The sequence below is a fragment of the Saccopteryx leptura genome, chromosome 2, assembly GCF_036850995.1.
Source record: "Saccopteryx leptura isolate mSacLep1 chromosome 2, mSacLep1_pri_phased_curated, whole genome shotgun sequence".
Lineage (NCBI taxonomy): Eukaryota > Metazoa > Chordata > Mammalia > Chiroptera > Emballonuridae > Saccopteryx > Saccopteryx leptura.
The window spans coordinates 38,269,624-38,291,499 of NC_089504.1; the positions used below are offsets into that span (position 1 = coordinate 38,269,624).

Sequence of the window (21,876 nt, forward strand, 5' to 3'; positions counted from 1 at the left end):
GCTGCGGAAGGGGAAGAGAGAGACAGAGAGGAAAGCGCGGCGGAGGGGTGGAGAAGCAAATGGGCGCTTCTCCTGTGTGCCCTGGCCGGGAATCGAACCCGGGTCCTCCGCACGCTAGGCCGACGCTCTACCGCTGAGCCAACCGGCCAGGGCCTAAAAATTTTTTTAAAAAAAGGTCTGTTGTATCCACTTGCAGTCACTCTGTTCCCATTTCCAGCCCCAGGAAAGCACTAATCTATTCTCTGTCTCTATAGATATGCTTTCCAATCCCTTTCATATAAATGGAACTATACAAAGACACTATGTCTTCTGTGCCTGGCTTGATTAACTTAGCATAATGTTTTTGAGATACAGCCATGTTCCAACATTTAGCAATACTTCATGCCTTTTTATTGATGAATAATGTTTTATTGTATGGATAGAATTTTGTTTATCTATTCTTCAGTTGAGGAAAATTTTAGTTGCCTGAGCCAGTTAGCTCAGTTAGAGTGTTGTCCCTGTACATGAGGATTGTAGGTTCCACCTGTAGTCAGGACACATACAGGAGTCAACCAATAGATACATGGGTATCTCCCCCCTTCCTCTCTCTAAAAAAGTCAATAATTTTTTTTATTTTAGTTGTTTTCAATAAGAATAATACTGCAACAAATACTCACATAGAGATCTGTGTGTGGACATAAGAAACTGTGAAATTGTTTTCCATATTTAATTCCCATCAATAATGTATAATGATTCCAGTTTCTCCACATCTCTACCAATATTTGGTAGTATCTGAGTTTTATATTATAGCCATTCTATATGTGTATGTACAAGTGGTATCTCATAATTTTAATTTACATTCCCCTAATGGCAAATAATGTTGAGCCACTTTTCATATGCTTCTTTGGCATTCAAATGTCTTCTATTCAAGTATTTTTCCCATTTTTTTATCTTATTTTTATTCATTTTAGTGCAGTGACATTGATAAATCAGGGTACATATGTTCCGAGAAAACATCTCCAGATTATTTTGACCTTTGATTATGCTGCATACCCCTCACTCAAAGTCAAATCGTCCTCCGTCACCTTCTATCTGGTTTTCATTGTGCCCCTACCCTCCCCCCACTCCCTCCCTCTCCTTCCTCGCCCCTTCCCCACCCCTCCACCCCACGCCCTGTTACCATCACATTCTTGTCCATGTCTCTAAGTCTCGTTTTTATGTCCCATCTATGCATTGGTTCATATAGTTCTTAGTTTTTTTCTAATTTACTTATTTCACTCCGTATAATGTTATCAAGGTCTATCCATGTTATTCTAAATGATCCGATGTCATCATTTCTTATGGCTGAGTAGTATTCCATAGTATATATGTACCAAAGCTTTTTAATCCACTCGTCCTCTGATGGACACTGGGCTGTTTCCAGATCTTCGCTATTGTGAACAATGCTGCTATAAACATGGGGGTGCATTTCTCCTTCTGGAACCCTTCTATGGTGTCCTTGGGGTATATTCCTAAAAGTGGGATGGCTGGGTCAAAAGGCAGTTCGATTTTCCACTTTTTGAGGAATCTCCATACTGTTTTCCACAGAGGCTGCACCAGTCTGCATTCCCACCAGCAATGCAGGAGGGTTCCCCTTTCTCCACATCCTCGCCAGCACTTATTCTGTGTTGTTTTGTTGATGAGCGCCATTCTAACCGGTGTGAGGTGATATCTCATTGTGGTTTTAATTTGCATTTCTCTAATGATTAATGATGTTGAGCATTTCTTCATATGCCTATTGGCCATCTGTATGTCCTCTTTGGAGAAATGTCTATTCATTTCTTTTGCCCATTTTTTTATTGGATTGTTTGTCTTCCTGGTGTTGAGATTTACAAGTTCTTTATAAATTTTGGTTATTAACCCCTTATCAGACATACTGTCAAATATGTTCTCCCATTGTGCAGTTTGTCTTTTTATTCTGTTCTTATTGTCTTTGGCCGTGCAAAAGCTTTTTAATTTGATATAGTCCCATTTGTTTATCCTGTCTTTTATTTCACTTGCCCGTGGAGATAAATCAGCAAATATATCACTGCGAGAGATGTCAGAGAGCTTACTGCCTATGTTTGTTTCTAAGATGCTTATAGTTTTACGCCTTACATTTAAGTCTTTTATCCATTTTGAGTTTATTTTTGTGAATGGTATAAGTTGGTGGTCTAGTTTCATTTTTTTGCAGGTTGTTGTCCAATTTTCCCAACAACATTTGTTGAAGAGGCTGTCTTTACTCCATTGTATTTCCTTACCTCCTTTGTCAAATATCAGTTGTCCATAGAACTGTGGGTTTATTTCTGGGTTCTCTGTTCTGTTCCATTGATCTATATGCCTGTTCTTATGCCAGTACCAGGCTGTTTTGAGTACAATGGCCTTGTAGTATAGTTTGATATCAGGAAGTGTGATACCTCCCCCTTTATTCTTCTTTTTTAAGATTGCTGAGGCTATTCGTGTTCTCTTTTGGTTCCATATAAATTTTTGGAATATGTGATCTATATCTTTAAAGTATGTCACTGGTATTTTAATTGGTATTGCATTGAATTTATAGATTGCTTTGGGTAATATAGACATTTTAATGATGTTTATTCTTCCTAACCATGAGCATGGTATATGCTTCCACTTGTTTGTATCTTCCTTGATTTCTTTTATCAGTGTTTTATAATTTTCCGAGTACAAGTCTTTAGTCTCCTTGGTTAAATGTACTCCTAGGTACTTTATTTTTTTGGTTGCAATGGTAAAGGGGATTGTTTCCTTAATTTCTCTTTCTGACTGTTCATTGTTGGTGTATAAAAATGCCTCTGATTTCTGAGTATTAATTTTATATCCTGCCACCTTGCTGAATTCATTTATCAGGTCCAGTAGTTTTTTGACTGAGACTTTAGGGTTTTCTATATACAATATCATATCATCTGCAAATAATGATAGCTTTACTTCTTCTTTTCCAACTTGAATGCCTTGTATTTCTTCTTCTTGTCTGATTGCTGTGGCTAGGACTTCCGGGACTATGTTGAATAAGAGCGGTGAAAGGGGGCACCCCTGCCTTCTTCCTGACCTTAAGGGGATTACTTTTAATTTTTGCCCTTTGAGTATGATGTTGGCTGTGGGTTACTCATAGATGGCTTTTATCATGTTGAGGTATGATCCCTGTATTCCCACTTTGCTGAGAGTTTTGATCATGCATGAGTGCTGGATTTTATAAAATGCTTTTTCTGCATCTATTGAAATTATCATGTGGTTTTTCTCCTTCCTTTCATTTAGGTGATGAATAACATTGATAGATTTGCGAATATTGTACCAGCCTTGCCTCCCAAGAATAAATCCCACTTGATCATGGTGTATGATATTTTCCATATATTGTTGGATCCGGTTTGCTAATATTTTGTTGAGGATTTTAGCATCTATGTTCATCAGGGATATTGGCCTATAATTTTCTTCTTTTTTTTTTTTTTCTTTTTTTTTTTGTATTTTTCTGAAGCTGGAAACGGGGAGAGACAGTCAGACAGACTCCCGCATGCGCCCGACCGGGATCCACCCAGCACGCCCACCAGGGGCGACGCTCTGCCCACCAGGGGGCGATGCTCTGCCCCTCCGGGGCGTCGCTCTGCCGCGACCAGAGCCACTCTAGTGCCTGGGGCAGAGGCCAAGGAGCCATCCCCAGTGCCCAGGCCATCTTTGCTCCAATGGAGCCTTGGCTGCGGGAGAGGACGAGAGAGACAGAGAGGAAGGGGGGGGGTGTGGAGAAGCAAATGGGCGCTTCTCCTATGTGCCCTGGCCGGGAATCGAACCCAGGTCCCCCGCACGCCAGGCCGATGCTCTACCGCTGAGCCAACTGGCCAGGGCGGCCTATAATTTTCTTTCTTTGTGTTGTCTTTGCCTGGTTTTGGAATCAGAATTATGCTCGCCTCATAAAAGGAGCTTGGAAGTCTTTCTTCCTCTTGAATTTTTTGAAATAGCTTAAGAAGGATGGGAGTTAGTTCTTCTTTGAATAGTTGGTAGAATTCACTTGTGAAGCCATCTGGCCCAGGACTTTTCTTTGTTGGGAGTTTTTTGATAACTGTTTCGATCTCATTTGGTGTAATCGGTCTGTTTAGGTTTTCTGATTCTTCCAGACTAATTTTTGGAAGATTGTATGTTTCAAGGAATTTGTCCATTTCATCTAGGTTGTCTAGTTTTTTGGCATACAGTTCTTCATAGTATTTTCTTACAATATTTTGAATTTCTGTTGTGTCAGTTGTTATTTCTCCACTCTCATTTCTAATTTTATTTATTTGAGTCCTCTCTCTCTTTTTCTTGGTAAGTCTAGTTAAAGGTTCATCAATCTTGTTTACCTTTTCAAAAAACCAGCTCGTAGTTTCATTGATCCTCTATTGTTTCTTTAGTCTCTATGTCATTTATTTCTGCTCTGATCTTTATTATTTCCTTCCTTCTACTACATTTAGGCTTTACTTGCTGTTCTTTTTCTAGTTCTTTTAGATGCAGGGTTAAGTTGTTTATTTGAGCTTTTTCTAGCTTCTTAAAGTGTGCCTGTAGTGCTATGAATTTCCCTCTCACTACTGCTTTTGCTGTGTCCCATAAATTTTGAGTTGTTGTATGCTCATTATCATTAGTTTCTAGGAATTTTTTTATTTCTTCTTTGATCTCATTCTTTTTTTTTAAGATTTTATTTATTTATTATAGAGAGGGAATACAGAGAGAGAGAGAGAGAAGGGGAGGAGCAGGAAGCATCAACTCCCATATGTGCCTTGACCTGGGAAGCCAGGGTTTTGAACCAGCAACCGCAGCATTTCCAGGTTGACGCTTTATCCACTGCGCCACCACAGGTCAGGCTGATCTCATTCTTAATCCATTCATTATTTAACAACCTGCTATTTAGTTTCCATGTGTTTGAGAATTTTTGAGCTTTTCTGTTGTGGTTGATTACTAGTTTCATGCCATTGTGATCAGAGAAAGTGTTTGATATGATTTCAATCTTCTTAAATTTGTTGAGACCACTTTTGTGCCCTAACATGTGGTCTATCCTAGAGAATGTACCATGAGCACTTGAAAAGAATGTATATTCTGCTGCTTTAGGGTGAAAGGTTCTGTAGATATCTATTAAATCAGGTTGATCTAGTGTGTCCTTTAAGTCTGCTGTTTCTTTGTTAATTTTCTTTCTTGAGGATCTATCTAGTGATGTTAGTGGGGTATTAAAATCCCCTACTATTATAGTGTTGCTGTAGATCTCGCTCTTTATATCCATCAAAGTCTGCTTTATATATTTAGGTGCTCCTATATTAGGTACATAGATATTGATAATAGTTATATCTTCCTGTTGGATTGCTCCCTTTATCATTATGTAGTGGCCTTCTTTATCTCTTACTATGTTCTTTGTTTTAAAGTCCATTTTGTCTGATATAAGTATTGCTACCCCAGCTTTTTTTTCATTTCCATTTGCATGAAATGTTTTTTTCCATCCTTTTACCTTCAACCTATGTGCATCTTTTGTTTTAAGGTGTGTCTCTTGTAGACAGCATATGTACTGGTCCTGTTTTCTTATCCACGCAGCTTCCCTATGTCTTTTGATTGGATAATTTAATCCATTTCCATTTAGGGTTATTATTGACACATAATTGTTTATTGCCATTTTATTCTTTAAAGCTGTATTTCTCTTTTGCTATATTCTTTTCCCACTTTGGTCTGTTTACACCATGCCCCTTAACATTTCCTGCAGCATTGGTTTGGTTGTAATGAATTCCTTGAGTTGTTTTTTGTCTGGGAAGCTTTTTAGTTCTCCTTCAATTTTAAATGATAGCCTTGCTCGATAAAGTAGTCTTGATTGTAGGTTCTTGTTCTGCATTACTTTGAATATTTCTTGACATTCCCTTCTGGCCTCAAGTGTTTCTGTTGAGAAGTCGGATGTCATCCCTGTGGGGGCTCCTTTGTAGGTGATAACTTTTTTTTCTCTTGCAGCTTTTAATATTTTCTCTTTATCGCTTAGCTTTGGTATTTTAATTATGATGTGTCTTGGTGTAGGTTTCTTTGGGTTTCTCTTTAATGGAGTCCTCTGTGCTTCTTGGACTTGTGAGAGTTTCTCTTGCATTAATTTAGGGAAGTTTTCAGCTATGATATGATTGAACAAAGTCTCTATCCCTTGTTCTTTTTCTTCTTCTTCAGGAACCCCTATGATGTGGCTGTTATTTCTCTTCATGTTGTCACAGAGCTCTCTAAGAGTTTCCTCTGACTTTTTGAGTCTCTTTTCTCTTTTCTTCTCTGCTTTCATGCCTTCATTCCAGTTGTCCTCCAACTCGCTGATTCGATCCTCAGCTGTATCCATCCTGTTTTTAATTCCTTCCATTGTGGTCTTCATTTCTGATATTGTATTTGTCATCTCCGACTGATTCTTTTTTAATACTTCAATATCCTTTTTTATACTTGCTATTTCTTTATGTAGGTGTTCATGATGACCATCCATTGTTGTTCTAAGTTCCCTAAGCATTCTTACAATCATTATTTTAAACGCCGCATCTGGAAGTTTGATTATTTCCATATCACTCAGTTCATCTCCTGAAGGTCTCTCTTGTGGTTTCATTTGGATTGCACTTCTTTGTTTTCTCATTATGCCTGGGTATCTGGGTGTTTTCTTTGTAGAGCTGGTTGAGTCTAGACTTGGTGTTGTCTGTCTCTAGTTTTTACTTGTGTTGTTTCTAAGTCTTCTTGGGTTGGCTTCAGCTATTATTTGTAATCCACTTTAGGATTTGGGCCACTTTGAAGTCTTGATTTGTTTGTTTTCTTAACAGGTGATTGTCTTATTTGCTGATCTCAGCAGGGGGCTTATTTGAAACTGTATCCAGGAATGCGGTGGGTGTGACCTGAGGCTTTGAAATCCTCTTCTGCCAGTTAATCCCTCTGGGGGCGGGTTGCTTTCTCAGCTTCAGTAGGGGGAGGTGTATCTCAGATCTCCAGGGAGACCTGAGTTACTGCCCCTCCTCCCCACTTCTTGTTTTCAGCTGTGTCTTGTTGCGCTGATTGGAGCTGGAGAGATGTCTGTATCTCTGTGACCTGGAAGTACTTTTGTATTTTGCTTTGTGGAAGGATCAGCCCCTCCCCCAGTTATGGCCGCCTCCAGCACTGAATGAGTCAGCTTTTTATGTCACCACATATATTCCTCTCCCCCTCACCATCCGTCTCTCTCTTTCTCCTTTCTTTTTGGAAGACAAGCGGGCCCTTTCAACACTCCTTGTTCCCTGGTCGCCAGGTAAGTGGCTGTGAGCAATATTTACAGCTCTTTATCTTTGGAGTTGAGAGCCCAGCCTCACCGCCCCCCCCCCCCGTTCCAGTAAGCAGGGGAGATTCAGGCGCTCCCTACCAGGTTTATTGTGGCTTCTTCTTTGCTCTTTGATTTTTGAAAGCTGTTCTTGTAGTCCAGATTTGGTTTTTCACGCTGATTGTTCATAAATTAGTTTATACTCCAGTTCAGTGGTGTGAGCTGGGAGTCTGTGCGTCTACCTACTCTGCTGCCATCTTCAGGTCTCCTTTCCCATTTTTAATTAGATTATTTATCTTTTTGTTATGCTACAGAGATTTTGAGGATTGAGCAAAGGCCTTTGAATCTGGCAATTTTAGATCACTGCTATGGTAGACAATTGCCATTTTGGGAGCTTCCCAACATCTTTTAAATATATTCACACTTTTTTGGAATCTACAAATTCATTTTCCCACTGCCTTTTTTTCCAGCATTCTCAGGCTTCAAAGCAGAAGAAGCCAGCATAAGGAGGCAGGTGCTCTATGAAAAACATTTTTGGGAGAAGGCAGTGTTTGGACCTCCAACTTTCAGAGTCAGTAGTAATGAATGGTCTGTTGTAAGTAATTGATCTCAGTGATATTTGTTGTGAAGTCTATGCTTAGGACAATGATAGTGGGGTCTTTGCTGGTACAGTTCTGTAGTATAATATATGTACTACTTGATCCTGACTGCTTAGCCTCCTAGCCTCCCACAGGTTACATGAACTTCCCAATATCCTGATTTTTTTCCGCTTATACTAGCTAGAGTGGATTCTGCTATTTGCAAGTAAGAATCTTGACTGATAGAACAAGTTACATTTGAAGGGTTTCAAAGGAAAAGCCTCAATCCACACTGAAAAAGGATAAGGAATAAAAGAAATAAATGTAGCAAGTTGTAGACACTCCTTTATGTATTTGATATTTAGGAGAAGATTTATTAACTTATAACAAATACAAAAAAATTACAAACTAAAACAGCCAAAAAAAAGTTTTGAACCTATAAGAGCAAATTTAGAGAAAAGTTATAATTTTTTAGTTTTTCAGTTACAGTTTGCATTCAGTTTTATTCTATATTAGTTTCAGATGTACAGCAAGTAGTTAGAAAATCATTAACTTTATGGAATGATTCCCACAATGCTTCAAGTACCCACCTGGCCCCATACATAGTTATGATAGAGAAAAGTTATAAATCCCAAAGCAGCAAAGGTAAAGTAGTAATGTTACTGTCATGTTTAAAATCCATGCCTTTTGACCTGGCCAGGTAGCTCAGTAATTGGAGCATCTTCCCGATACTCCAAGGTCACAGGTTCAGTCCCTACTCCGGGCATGTACAAGAGGCAACAAATGAATATACAACTAAATGGATCAACAAATTGATGTTTCTCTCTCTCTCTCCCTCTCTCTCTCTCTCTCTTTCCCTTCCAAAATCAATCAGTAAATAAAAAAATTAAATTATTTAAAAACCATTTCTTTCCCTGGCATATTGGGAACTCAGTAAAAGTCATCCAATTAAAATAAAATTCCAAAAATAATAATAAAATAAAATTCCAACTGTGGGAATACATTCCATGAAAATAATTCAAATAAAAGGGGAAAGTTGACTTCCTGAAGATGGCAGCGGAGTAGGTGGACGCACAGACGCCCAGCTCTCACCACCAAACTGGAATACAAATCAATTTAGGGAAAATCAGTGTGAAAAACCAACTCTGGACTACAAGAACAGCTCTCAAAAACCAAGGAGCAAAGAAGAAGCCACAACAAACCTGGTAGGGAGCGCCTGAATCTCCTCTGCTTACAGGAACGGAGGGGAGGGGGAGGCTGAGAGCCCAGAGGGGATCTCACCCAAGGGAAAAGAGCAGAAAATATTGCTCACAGCCACATGCCTGGCAACCAGGGAGCGAGGTGTGTTGAAAAGACCAGCTTATCTCCCAAGTGGAAAGGACAGGGAGAGGGACAGACTGTGAGGGGCTAAGGAAATGAACTAAAAAAGCTGACTCATCCATGCTGGAGGTGGCCATAGCTGGGGGAGGGACAGAACCTTCCACAAAACAGTACTGAATTGCTTCCAGATCAGAGATCTCCGGACATCTCTCCAGCTCCAATCAGCGCAACAAGACACAGCTGAAAACAAGAAGTGGGGAGGAGGGGCAGTAACTCAGGTCTCCATGGAGATCTGAGATACACCTCCCCCTACTGAAGCTGAGAAAACACCCAGCCCCCAGAAAGATTAGTTGGCTGAAGAGGCCTTCAGAGTCTCAGGTTACGCCCATGGCATTCCTGGATACACTTTCAAGGAAGCCCCCTGCTGAGATCAATAAACAAGACTATCACCTGTTAAGAAAACAAACAAATCAAGACTTCAAAGCTGCCCAAAGCCGAAAGTGGATTACAAATAATAGCTGATACCAACCCAAAAAGACCTAGAAATAACACAACTGAAAACTGGAGGCAGACAACACCAAGCCTAGACTCAACCAACTCTACAAATAAAATACCCAAACACAATGAGAAGACAAAAAAGTGCAATGCAAATGAAACCACAAGAGATACCTTCAGGAGATGAACTGAGTGATATGGAAATAATCAAACTTCCAGATGTGGAGTTCAAAATAATGATTGTAAGGATAGTTAGGGATCTTAGAACAACAATGGATGGTCATTATGAACACCTAAATAAAGAAATAGCAAGTATAAAAAAGAATCAGACAGAGATGACAAATACAATATCAGAAATAAAGACCACAATGGAAGGAATTAAAAACAGGATAGATAGAGCTGAGGATCGAATCAGCGAGTTGGAGGACAACTGGAATGAAGGCATGAAAGCAGAGAAGAAAAAAGAAAAGAGACTCAAAAAGTCTGAGGAAACTCTTAGAGGGCTCTGTGACAACATGAAGAGAAATAACAGCCACATCATAGGGTTCCTGAAGAAGAAGAAAAAGAACAAGGGATAGAGACTTTGTTCAATCATATCATAGCTGAAAACTTCCCTAAATTAATGCAGGACAAACTCTCACAAGTCCAAGAAGCACAGAGGACTCCATTAAAGAGAAACCCAAAGAAACCTACACCAAGACACATCATAATTAAAATACCAAAGCTAAGCGATAAAGAGAAAATATTAAAAGCTGCAAGAGAAAAAAAAGCTATCACCTACAAAGGAGCCCCCACAGGGATGACATCCGACTTCTCAACAGAAACACTTGAGGCCAGAAGGGAATGTCAAGAAATATTCAAAGTAATGCAGAACAAGAACCTACAACCAAGACTACTTTATCGAGCAAGGCTATCATTTAAAATTGAAGGAGAAATAAAAAGCTCCCCAGGCAAAAAACAACTCAAGAAATTCATTACAACCAAACCAATGCTGCAGGAAATGTTAAGGGGCCTGCTGTAAACAGATCGAAGTGGGAAAAGAATATAGCAAAAAAGGAATACAGCTTTAAAGAATAAAATGGCAATAAACAACTACATATCAATAATAACCCTAAATGGAAATGGATTAAATTATCCAATCAAAAGACATAAGGAAGCTGCGTGGATAAGAAAACAGGACCCGTACATATGCTGTCTACAAGAGACACACCTTAGAACAAAAGATACACCTAGATTGAAGGTAAAAGGATGGAAAAAAACATTTCATGCAAATGGAAATGAAAAAAAAGCTGGGGTAGCAATACTTATATCAGACAAATTGGACTTTAAAACAAAGGATATAGTAAGAGATAAAGAAGGCCACGACATAATGATAAAGGGAGCAATCCAACAGGAAGATATAACTATTATCAATATCTATGTACCTAATATAGGAGCACCTAAATATATAAAGCAGACTTTGGTGGATTTAAAGGGCGAGATCAACAGCAATACTATAATAGTAGGGGATTTCAATACTCCACTAACATCACAAGATAGATCCTCAAGAAAGAAAGTTAACAAAGAAACAGCAGACTTATTGGACACACTAGATCAACTCGATTTAATAGATATCTTTAGAACCTTTCACCCTAAAGCAGCAGAATATACATTCTTTTCAAGTGCTCATGGTACATTCTCTAGGATAGACCACATGTTAGGGCACAAAAGTGCTCTCCACAAATTTAAGAAGACTGAAATCATATCAAGCAATTTCTCCGATCACAATGGCATGAAACTAGAAATGAACCACAACAGAAAAGCTCAAAAATTCTCAAACACATGGAAACTAAATAGCAGGTTGTTAAATAACAAATGGATTAAAAATGAGATCAAAGAAGAAATTAAAAAATTCCTAAAAACGAATGACAATGAGCATACAACAAGTCAAAATTTATGGGACACAGCAAAAGCAGTACTGAGAGGGAAGTTCATAGCACTACAGGCATACTTTAAGAAGCTAGAAAAAGCTCAAATAAACAACTTAACCCTGCATCTAAAAGAACAGCAAGTAAAGCCCAAATGTAGTAGAAGGAAGGAAATAATAAAGATCAGAGCAGAAATAAATGACATAGAGACTAAAGAAACAATACAGAGGATCAATGAAACTACGAGCTGGTTTTTTGAAAAGGTAAACAAGATTGATGAACCTTTAACTAGACTTACCAAGAAAAAAAGAGAGAGGACTCAAATAAATAAAATTAGAAATGAGAGTGGAGAAATAACAACTGACACAACAGAAATTCAAAATATTATAAGAAAATACTATGAAGAACTGTATGCCAAAAAACTAGACAACCTAGATGAAATGGACAAATTCCTTGAAACATACAATCTTCCAAAAATCAATCTAGAAGAATCAGAAAACCTAAACAGACTGATTACACCAAATGAGATTGAAACAGTTATCAAAAAACTCAGAAATAAAGACCACAATGGAAGAATTAAAAACAGGATAGATAGAGCTGAGGATCGAATCAGCGAGTTGGAGGACAACTGGAATGAAGGCATGAAAGCAGAGAAGAAAAAAGAAAAGAGACTCAAAAAGAAAAAGAACTAGAAAGTCCGGGGCCTGATGGCTTCACAACTGAATTCTACCAAATATTCAAAGAACTAACTCCTATCCTTCTCAAACTATTTCAAAAAAATTCAAGAGGAAGAAAGACTTTCAAGCTCCTTTTATGAGGCGAGCATAATTCTGATTCCAAAACCAGGCAAAGACAACACAAAGAAAGAAAATTATAGGCCAATATCTCTGATGAATATAGATGCTAAAATCCTCAACAAAATATTAGCAAACCGGATCCAACAATATATGGAAAAAAATCATACACCATAATCTAGTGGGATTTATTCTGGGGAGGCAAGGCTGGTACAATATTTGTAAATCAATCAATGCGATTCATCACATAAAAAGAAGGAGAAAAACCATATGATAATTTCAATAGATGCAGAAAAAGCATTTTATAAAATCCAGCACCCATGCATGATCAAAACTCTCAGCAAAGTGGGAATACAGGGAACATACCTCAACATGATAAAAGCCATCTATGAGTAACCCACAGCCAACATCATACTCAATGGGAAAAAATTAAAAGCAATACCCTTAAGATCAGGAACAAGGTAGGGGTACCCCTTTCACCACTCTTATTTAACATAGTCCTGGAAGTCCTAGAGCTACAGCAATCAGACAAGAAGAAGAAATAAAAGGCATTCAAGTTGGAAAAGAAGAAGTAAAACTATCATTATTTGCAGATGATATGATATTGTATATAGAAAACCCTAAAGTCTCAGTCAAAAAACTACTGGACCTGATAAATGAATTCAGCAAAGTGGCAGGATATAAAAATCAATACTCAGAAATCAGAGGCATTTTTATACACCAACAATGAACAGTCAGAAAGAGAAATTAAGGAAAAAATCCCCTTCACAATTACAACCAAAAAAATAAAGTACCTAGGAGTAAACTTAACCAAGGAGACTAAAGACTTGTACTCGGAAAATTACAAAGTATTGATAAAAGAAATCAAGGAAGATACAAACAAGTGGAAGCATATACCGTGCTCATGGTTAGGAAGAATAAACATCATTAAAATGTCTATAGTACCCAAAGCAATCTATAAATTCAATGCAATACCAATTAAAATACCAATGACATACTTCAGAGATATAGATCACATATTCCAAAAATTTATATGGAACCAAAAAAGAACATGAATAGCCTCAGCAATCTTAAAAAAGAAGACTAAAGTGGGAGGTATCACACTTCCTGATATCAAGTTATACTACAAGGCCATTGTACTCAAAACAGCCTGGTACTGGCATAAGAACAGGCATATAGATCAATGGAACAGAACAGAGAACCCAGAAATAAACCCACAGTTCTATGGACAACTGATATTTGACAAAGGAGGTAAGGAAATACAATGGAGTAAAGACAGCCTCTTTAACAAATGGTGTTGGGAAAATTGGACAACTACCTGCAAAAAAAATGAAACTAGATCACCAGCTTATACCACTCACAAAAATAAACTCAAAATGGATAAAAGACTTAAATGTAAGCCTTAAAACTATAGGCATATTAGAAGAAAACATAGGCAGTAAGCTCTCTGACATCTCTCGGAGCAATATATTTGCTGATTTATCTCCACAGGGAAGTAAAATAAAAGACAGGATAAACAAATGGGACTATATCAAACTAAAAAGCTTTTGCACAGCTAAAGACAACAAGAACAGAATAAAAAGACAAACTACACAGTGGGAGAACATATTTGACAATACATCTGTTAAGGGGTTAATAACCAAAATTGATAAAGAACTTGTAAATCTCAACACCAGGAAGACAAACAATCCAATCAAAAAATGGGAAAAAGAAATGAATAGACACTTCTCCAAAGAGGACATACAGATGGCCAATAGGCATATGAAAAAATGTTCAACATCACTAATCATTAGAGAAATGCAAATTAAAACCACAATGAGGTATCACCTCACACCGGTCAGAATGGCGCTCATCAACAAAACAACACAGAATAAGTCCTGGCGAGGATGTGGAGAAAAGCGGACCCTCCTGCACTGCTGGTGGGAATGCAGACTGGTGCAGCCACTGTGGAAAACAGTATGGAGATTCCTCAAAAAATTAAAAATCGGCCCTGGCTGGTTGGCTCAGCGGTAGAGCGTCGGCCTGGCGTGCGGGGGACCCGGGTTCGATTCCCAGCCAGGGCACATAGGAGAAGCGCCCATTTGTCTCTCTCTTCCTTCCTCTCTGTCTCTCCTTCCTCTCTGTCTCTCTCTCTTCCCCTCCCACAGCCAAGGCTCCATCGGAGCAAAGATGACCCAGGCGCTGGGGATGGCTCCGTGGCCTCTGCCCCAGGCGCTAGAGTGGCTCTGGTCACAGCAGAGCGACGCCCAGAGGGGTAGAGCATCGCCCCCTGGTGGGCAGAGCGTCGCCCCTGGTGGGCGTGCCAGGTGGATCCTGGTCGGGCGCATGTGGGAGTCTGTCAGACTGTCTCTCCCCGTTTCCAGCTTCAGAAAAATACAAAAAAAAAAAATTAAAAATCGAACTGCCTTTTGACCCAGTTATCCCACTGTTAGGAATATACCCCAAGAACACCATAGCACTGTATGAAAAGAAGAAATGCACCCTTATGTTTATGGCAGCATTGTTCACAATAGCGAAGCTCTGGAAACAGCCCAAGTGTCCGTCAGAGGACGAGTGGATAAAAAAGCTTTGGTACATATATACTATGGAATACTACTCAGCCATAAGTAATGATGACATCGGATCATTTACAATAACATGGATGGACCTTGATAACATTATACGGAGTGAAATAAGTAAATCAGAAAAAAACTAAGAACTATATGAATCCATACATATGTGGGACATAAAAATGAGACTCAGAGACATGAACAAGAATGTGATGGCAACGGGGGTGGGGGGGTGGGGGGGATGGGGCGAGGAAGGAGAGAGGGGTTGGGGGAGGGGAGGGGCACAAAGAAAACCAGATAGAAGGTGACAGAAGACAATTTGACTTTGGGGGAGGGGTATATAGCACAATCAAATGTCAAAATAATCTGGAGATGTTTTCTCTCAACATATGTACCCTGATTTATCAATGTCACTGCATTAAATTTAATAAATAAATTTTTTAAAAAGGGGAAAGTTATTTGTATTGGATTGTACAAAAGAGATATTTGTACAAGAATTAAATAGTGAAGTCTGAAACTTAAAATGCCCAACAATTTGATGAATTCTAATAAATCAATTTATGTATTCCTATCAAGTATGTACTAAATACCCGTTTATGAGCAACAGTGTGTGTAATCTTAAAAAAATGGATAAATATCAGAAGCGGAGGCCATACAAGAGATGTGGGACTTCGTGAATTCAAGAAAAATTTATTGAGCATCTTGTAAGTACTCACATAGTGCTACAGATACAAGGGGAACAAGACATTCCTTCAAAGAATGCATATTTTGAGGATAAAATTACTGTGAAGAGTGATAAATCATCATTAAGATAAAAAAGGGTTTGTTTGTAAATATGTACTTACAAGTTTTAGAATTGTTTTTCTTGCCCCAACCTAGTAGTTCAGTGGATTGAAGCATCATCCCGATATCACTAGATTGTGGGGCACATTCAAGAGTTAACCAGTGAGTACATAAATAAATGGAACAACAAATCAGTGTTTCTCTCTCCCTCTCTCCCTTTGTCTCTTTCTCTAAAATCAGTCAATAAATAAAGCTTTTAAAAAAAAGAACTGTTTTCTTTAGAATTGTTTAAATATTTAAGTTGATTATAAATTTTAACTTAGAAAATACAGACTCACTTTTACCTTCAAAAACAGACAGCCCTGGCCAGCAGCTCAGTTAATTAGAGCATTGTCCAGAAACACCAGCGTTGTAGTTGACATCTCTGGTCAGGGCACATACAAGAATCAACCAATAAGTGCATAAATAAGTGGAACAACAAATTGATGTTTCTGTCTCTCACCCTTCCTCCCTCTCTCTCAAGTCAATTTTTTTTAACTTTTTAATAGAAATATATACCTCTCTTCTATGAGGTTAAATCTAGTAAGAATGAAATAGCGGCCCTGGCCGGTTGGCTCAGCGGTAGAGTGTCGGCCTGGTGTGCAGAAGTCCCGGGTTCGATTCCCAGCCAGGGCACAAAGGAGAGGCGCCCATGTGCTTCTCCACCCCTCCCCTTCTCCTTCCTCTCTGTCTCTCTCTTCCCCTCCTGCAGCCAAGGCTCCATTGGAGCAAAAGATGGCCCCGGGCGCTGGGGATGGCTCCTTGGCCTCTGCCCCATGCACTAGAGTGGCTCTGGTCGCAACAGAGCATCGCCCCCTGGTGGGCGTGCCAGGTGGATCCCAGTCAGGCGCATGTGGGAGTCTGTCTGACTGCCTCCCCGTTTTCAGCTTCAGAAAAATACAAAAAAAAAAAAAAAAAGAAGAAGAAAGAAAAAAAGAATGAAATAGCTTGGGTAATTGAAATCCACAGATGTCCCTAAAACTCACTTGAGCCAAGTTTTCAAACCTCTTTATTTTTATGACATCCCCCCTCTCTCAGAATGTCACAAAAAAGGAACAGAATGAAATGGCAGAATAAATGCTAAACCAGGCTTTCCAGTTCTATTATATAACTAGATGTCAGAGCTGGGCTGGACTTCAGAGATCATCTAGTGCCACATCAGACAGGAAAATAGGATATAAAGAGTAAAAGTTAGTAGAATAGGATTCACACCAAAATAAGCAGGAGTTTCAGTTACCTCAGTTACATAATCTCCATCACAAGGCCGCTGTGAGTAAAAAAAAGACAGATAGGAAAGCATGAATGGTAAAACCACGAGCAAAAAAGATGTATTATCCTTGGAACCTGGGAGAAGGCCTCATGATAGATGAAGGGGGCAGACATGAGACCTGGCCTGGGTGCTGCCTGCCCTCTCCCTGTAGCTCACTTCTTATCTTGGTATAGCCACACTGGCTTCTTTATTACACTCAAGAGCACCAAATCCATTCTTGACTTCATATTTCAGCACTTAACATTCCCAGTGCTTCCCCAAGATCTTTACCCATCTGGCTCCTTCTTGTCATTCAGACTTAACTCACAAGTACAACCTCAGGAATGCCTTCCCTGGCCACCCAAACTAATTGCACCCCCATCACTGTCGATTACATTATCTTATTTTCATTCTAGCACTCCCTTAATTATCTATTATTCATTTGTATTTATTGTTAGTTTCCCTATATAAAACATAACCTCCACCTGACTGGGTGGTGGTGCAGTGGATAGAGCATCAGACTGGGATGCAGAGGACCCAGGTTCCAAACCCCGAGGTCGCCGGCTTGAGTGCAGGCTCACCAGCTTGAGCACAGGTTTGCTGGTTTGAGCATGGGATCATAGACATGACCCCATGGTTGCTGGCTTGAGCAAGAGGTCACTGTCTCTACTGTAGCCACCCCCCAACCCTGTCAAGGCACATATGTGAAAGCAATCAATGAAAAACTAAGGAGCCGCAACAAAGAATTGATGCTTCTCATCTCTTTCCCTTTCTGTCTGTCTGTCCCTATCTGTCCCTCTCTCTGTCTCTCCCTCTGTCTCTGTCACACAAAAAAAGATGAAAAACATAACCTCCATGAAGGAAGGGATGTGTGTTTCTCTCTATTGAATAAAATTATCCAAGTTTGGAAACAAGCAGAAATAAATTACTGGGCATACTTTTCAGCATTAGTACTGGGCAGTGTCTAGAGCAGAGATCACCAAAATTTTTCTGTAAAGAATCATACAGTGAATATTTAGGGATTGTGGACCAAACAAATGAAGTTATTATGTAGGTACTTATACAATAAGAAAGAAACAACTTTGGTCAAGATGGCAACATAGGTAAACATGGTACTAGAATTCTCCCACAACCACATCAAAATTACAATTAAAGTACAAAACAACTATCATTCAGAACTGCCTGAAATCTAGCTGAATGGAAGTTCTACAACTAGCAATTTAAAGAAGCCACAACAAGAAAAAATAAACAAACAAGCAAATAAATAAAGAAGCCACATTGAGACTGGTAGGAGGAGCAAAGATGCAGAATGGCTGGTCCCACACCCATATGTGGTGGTTTAAAATTGGGAGGGATATCTCTTCTGTGAGATTCCCCGTGAGGAGTGAGGGGTTCTAGACCCACACCAGGCCTCCCAGCCCATGGTTCCGGAGCCAGGAAGAAAAGTCCCCATAACTTCTGGCTGTAAAAACCAACAGAGATCATGGCTGAGGAAAACAGAGGCTGCGGGAGTCCCGGCCAGCTCCTCTTAAAGGGCTCACACATGGACTTAACTCAGACTCACTCCCTCTGAGCTCCAGCACTGGGGCAGAGGCTTGAAAGGAGCCAGGGACATATGGGGGGAAACTGGGTTGTCTGGCACCAGGGCAAGAGCTGGGGGCAACTTTCTGCCAGATAAAAGTGCTGGCAGAGACCACTGTTCCTTTTCAGAGATCCCTGATCCCACAGAACCAGCAGGTGGGGACCATATCTGAGTCTCCATCAACCTGGCTCACAGGGTTCACCCTGCCCAGGTGATTCTTTGAGACCCTGCTCCACCCACCTTGTGAACTTGCAGGCCCACCCAAACCACTTCCAATGGCTTTTCCTATCTTGGTTCATGCTTTGGACTTTCCTAAAATCTCTCAAACAAGCAGCATCTGGCTCCTGCATACCCCCAAACCTCCTGCTAAACAGCTCCAGGCATGGCACTAGCAACAGCCATCCTTGGTTCACAGCTTGTCCTCTCTGGGGCACCTCCAAGCCCAGCACAAGTAGCAGCCATCTGCCTATGGTTCTGTCGCTTGTGCCAGGTGGTCCCAAGCAAGGCACAGGCAGCGGCTCACCTTGCACCTCCCAGGAGGTTCCAGAGCCAGTGAACCCAATGGGTAGCTTCGGACCATGCCCAATTACAACCCTACCACCTCCACAAATGACACACTCAAGGGGCAGACTCACTAAGCACCAAAGCCCCACTGAAGCAAGTCTTGCTCCATAGGGTTGACTCCTACACAGCAGCTCTTCTGCTATACTTGCAGCCAATCCTCAAAGCTCATCAGCCTGGGGGACAATCTCTCCCAGTGACACCAATAGCAATCAAGGCTCAACTATAACAGGACAGTGCACAAAGCCCACACAGGAGCACACCTGTAGTACCTAGCTCAGGTAATTGGGGAGGCTGTGCCACTGGGCCCTATGGAACATCTACTACACAAGGCCACCCTATCAAGTCCAGGAGATGTAGCAGCTCTACCCAATTCATAGAAACAAACACAGGGAACCTAATATGTAGAAAAAAAGCACAGGGCAACAGCAGCAGGTAATGCAAAGACAAAGAAACATGTCCCAAATGAAAGAACAAGAGATATCTCCAGGGAAAAAATAAATAAATAATCAAAACAAAGGCAAGCAATCTACCAGAGTTTAAAACACTGGTTATAAGGTTGCTCAAGGAACTTAGAACTTCAACAGAGAAATATACACATTAAAAAAGACATAGAGCCCTGGCCGGTTGGCTCAAGCGGTAGAGCGTCGGCCTAGCGTGCGGAGGACCCGGGTTCGATTCCCGGCCAGGGCACACAGGAGAAGCGCCCATTTGCTTCTCCACCCCTCCGCCGCGCCTTCCTCTCTGTCTCTCCCTTCCCCTCCCGCAGCCGAGGCTCCATTGGAGCAAAAATGGCCCGGGCGCTGGGGATGGCTCTGTGGCCTCTGCCTCAGGCGCTAGAGTGGCTCTGGTCGCAACATGGCGACGCCCAGGATGGGCAGAGCATCGCCCCCTGGTGGGCAGAGCCTCACCCCTGGTGGGCGTGCCGGGTGGATCCCGGTCGGGCGCATGCGGGAGTCTGTCTGACTGTCTCTCCCTGTTTCCAGCTTCAGAAAAATGCAAAAAAAAAAAAAAAAAAAAAAAAAGACATAGAAACCATAAAAAAAACCAGTCATACATAAAGGATACACTAACTGAAATAAAGAATAATTTACAGGGAATTGCCTGACCAGGAAGTGGTGCAGTGGGTAAAGCATCGGACTGGGACACAGAGGACCCAGGTTTGAAACCCAGAGGTGGCTGGCTTGAGCACAAGCTCATCTGGCTTGAGCGCAGGGTTGCTGGCTTGAGCATGGGATCATAGACATGACCCATGGTTGCTGGCTTGAGCCCAAAGGTCACTGGCTTGAAGCCCAAGGTCAATGGCTTGAGCAAGGGGTCACTCACTCTGCTATAGCCCCTGGTCAAGGCACATATGAGAAAGCAATCAATGAACAACTAAGGTGTCACAACAAAGAATTGATGCTTCTTGTCTGTCTGTCCCTATCCCTATCTGTCCCCCTCTCTGTCTCTCTTTCTGTCTCTGTCACAAAAAAAATAAAAATTAAATAAAATAAAAGAATAATTTACAGGGAACTGGCAGTAGAGTAGATCAAGCCAGGAATCAAGTCAGCAATTTGGAATATGAGGAAGCAAAAAACAATCAGAATAGCAAAAAAATAAAAATTTTTTAAAATCCAAAAATATGAAAATAGTATAAGGAGCCTCTAGGACAACTTCAGACATACCAACAGTCACATCATGAGAGTGACAGAAAGAGAAGAGTGAGATCAAGTAATTGAAAACTTACTTGAAAAAATAATGACAGAAAATTTCCTAACTTGGTGAAGGAAATAGACATACAAGTCCAGGAAGCACAGAGACCCACACCAAGATACATCATAATTAGAATGCAAAAGGTTAAAGGTAAAGAATCTTAAAAGCAGCAAGAGTGGGCCCTGGCCAGGTGGTTCAGTGGGTAAAGCATCATCCTGGTGCCTGAGGTCATGGGTTCAATCCCTGCTCACGGCTCCTGAAGCAGAAGTGGATCACTCTGGGTATTCCCAGGCCAATGTGGGGTTCACCTTGAGGGTTCTTTTTGGGACAATATTCAGCCAAATGACCATCTGCTGCTTTGAGGCTCTGCAGCTCAGTTAGAAGAACATGTATAAGATGTAGTCCCTGCTGCAAAAGTGAGTGGAGGAAGCTGACAACACGGAGAATCTCCAGGAGATATGCAAAGCAGAGACCTGTGTGCAGCCCCGAAAGAAAAAGTGAACAAGTATCAAGAACTGAGTAAGAGACAACTTGGAGAACATGTTTCTGCAGTGCCTGAAGCCCACCCTGCAGCAAATGAGTCCTTTTGCCCAGCAGCTCAAGGTGGAAAAGGACATGGTCTAAGTGTGGTCACCAAAAGGGCAAACTATCAAGCAGTGACTATTCTCAACAAGAAGATTTTGAGGCTTCCGGGACTTCTTCCTTAGGGAGACTATTATCCCTTCCTCTGGCACCAGGGACCCATTTTTGTACCCCAAGTTATACAGTCCCTCACTTTGCTGCGTTATACTCCTTGGTCCCTTTCCCTCTGAGTCTGTCACCACTCTGAGCTCTCCCATGTATTCAAACTGAGGTTCCTGCCCTTCCCAGAAAATGGGATAGCTAGGGAAAGAACCTTGAGAATTGGTCAGGGCTTTGGGATTAAGTTCTTCCTTCAATACAAAATTGGGAACACAAATGGTATGGTGTGTGGGCACAGAGTTTGGGGAACTGGTTGGAGGGAAAGTGAAGTTCAATGATGCTCTTGATTTTAATCCCCACACTACCTATCACTTTGATCTTAAAGAAGCCGGGG

The 21,876-nt window shown here is 40.7% G+C and overlaps 1 pseudogene; it reads left to right on the forward strand.

The window, feature by feature from the left end:
• The first annotated feature begins 20,933 nt into the window (after positions 1–20,933).
• Positions 20,934–21,653, forward strand: LOC136392975 (POU domain, class 5, transcription factor 1 pseudogene; annotated as a pseudogene).
• The last annotated feature ends 223 nt before the right edge of the window (positions 21,654–21,876 follow it).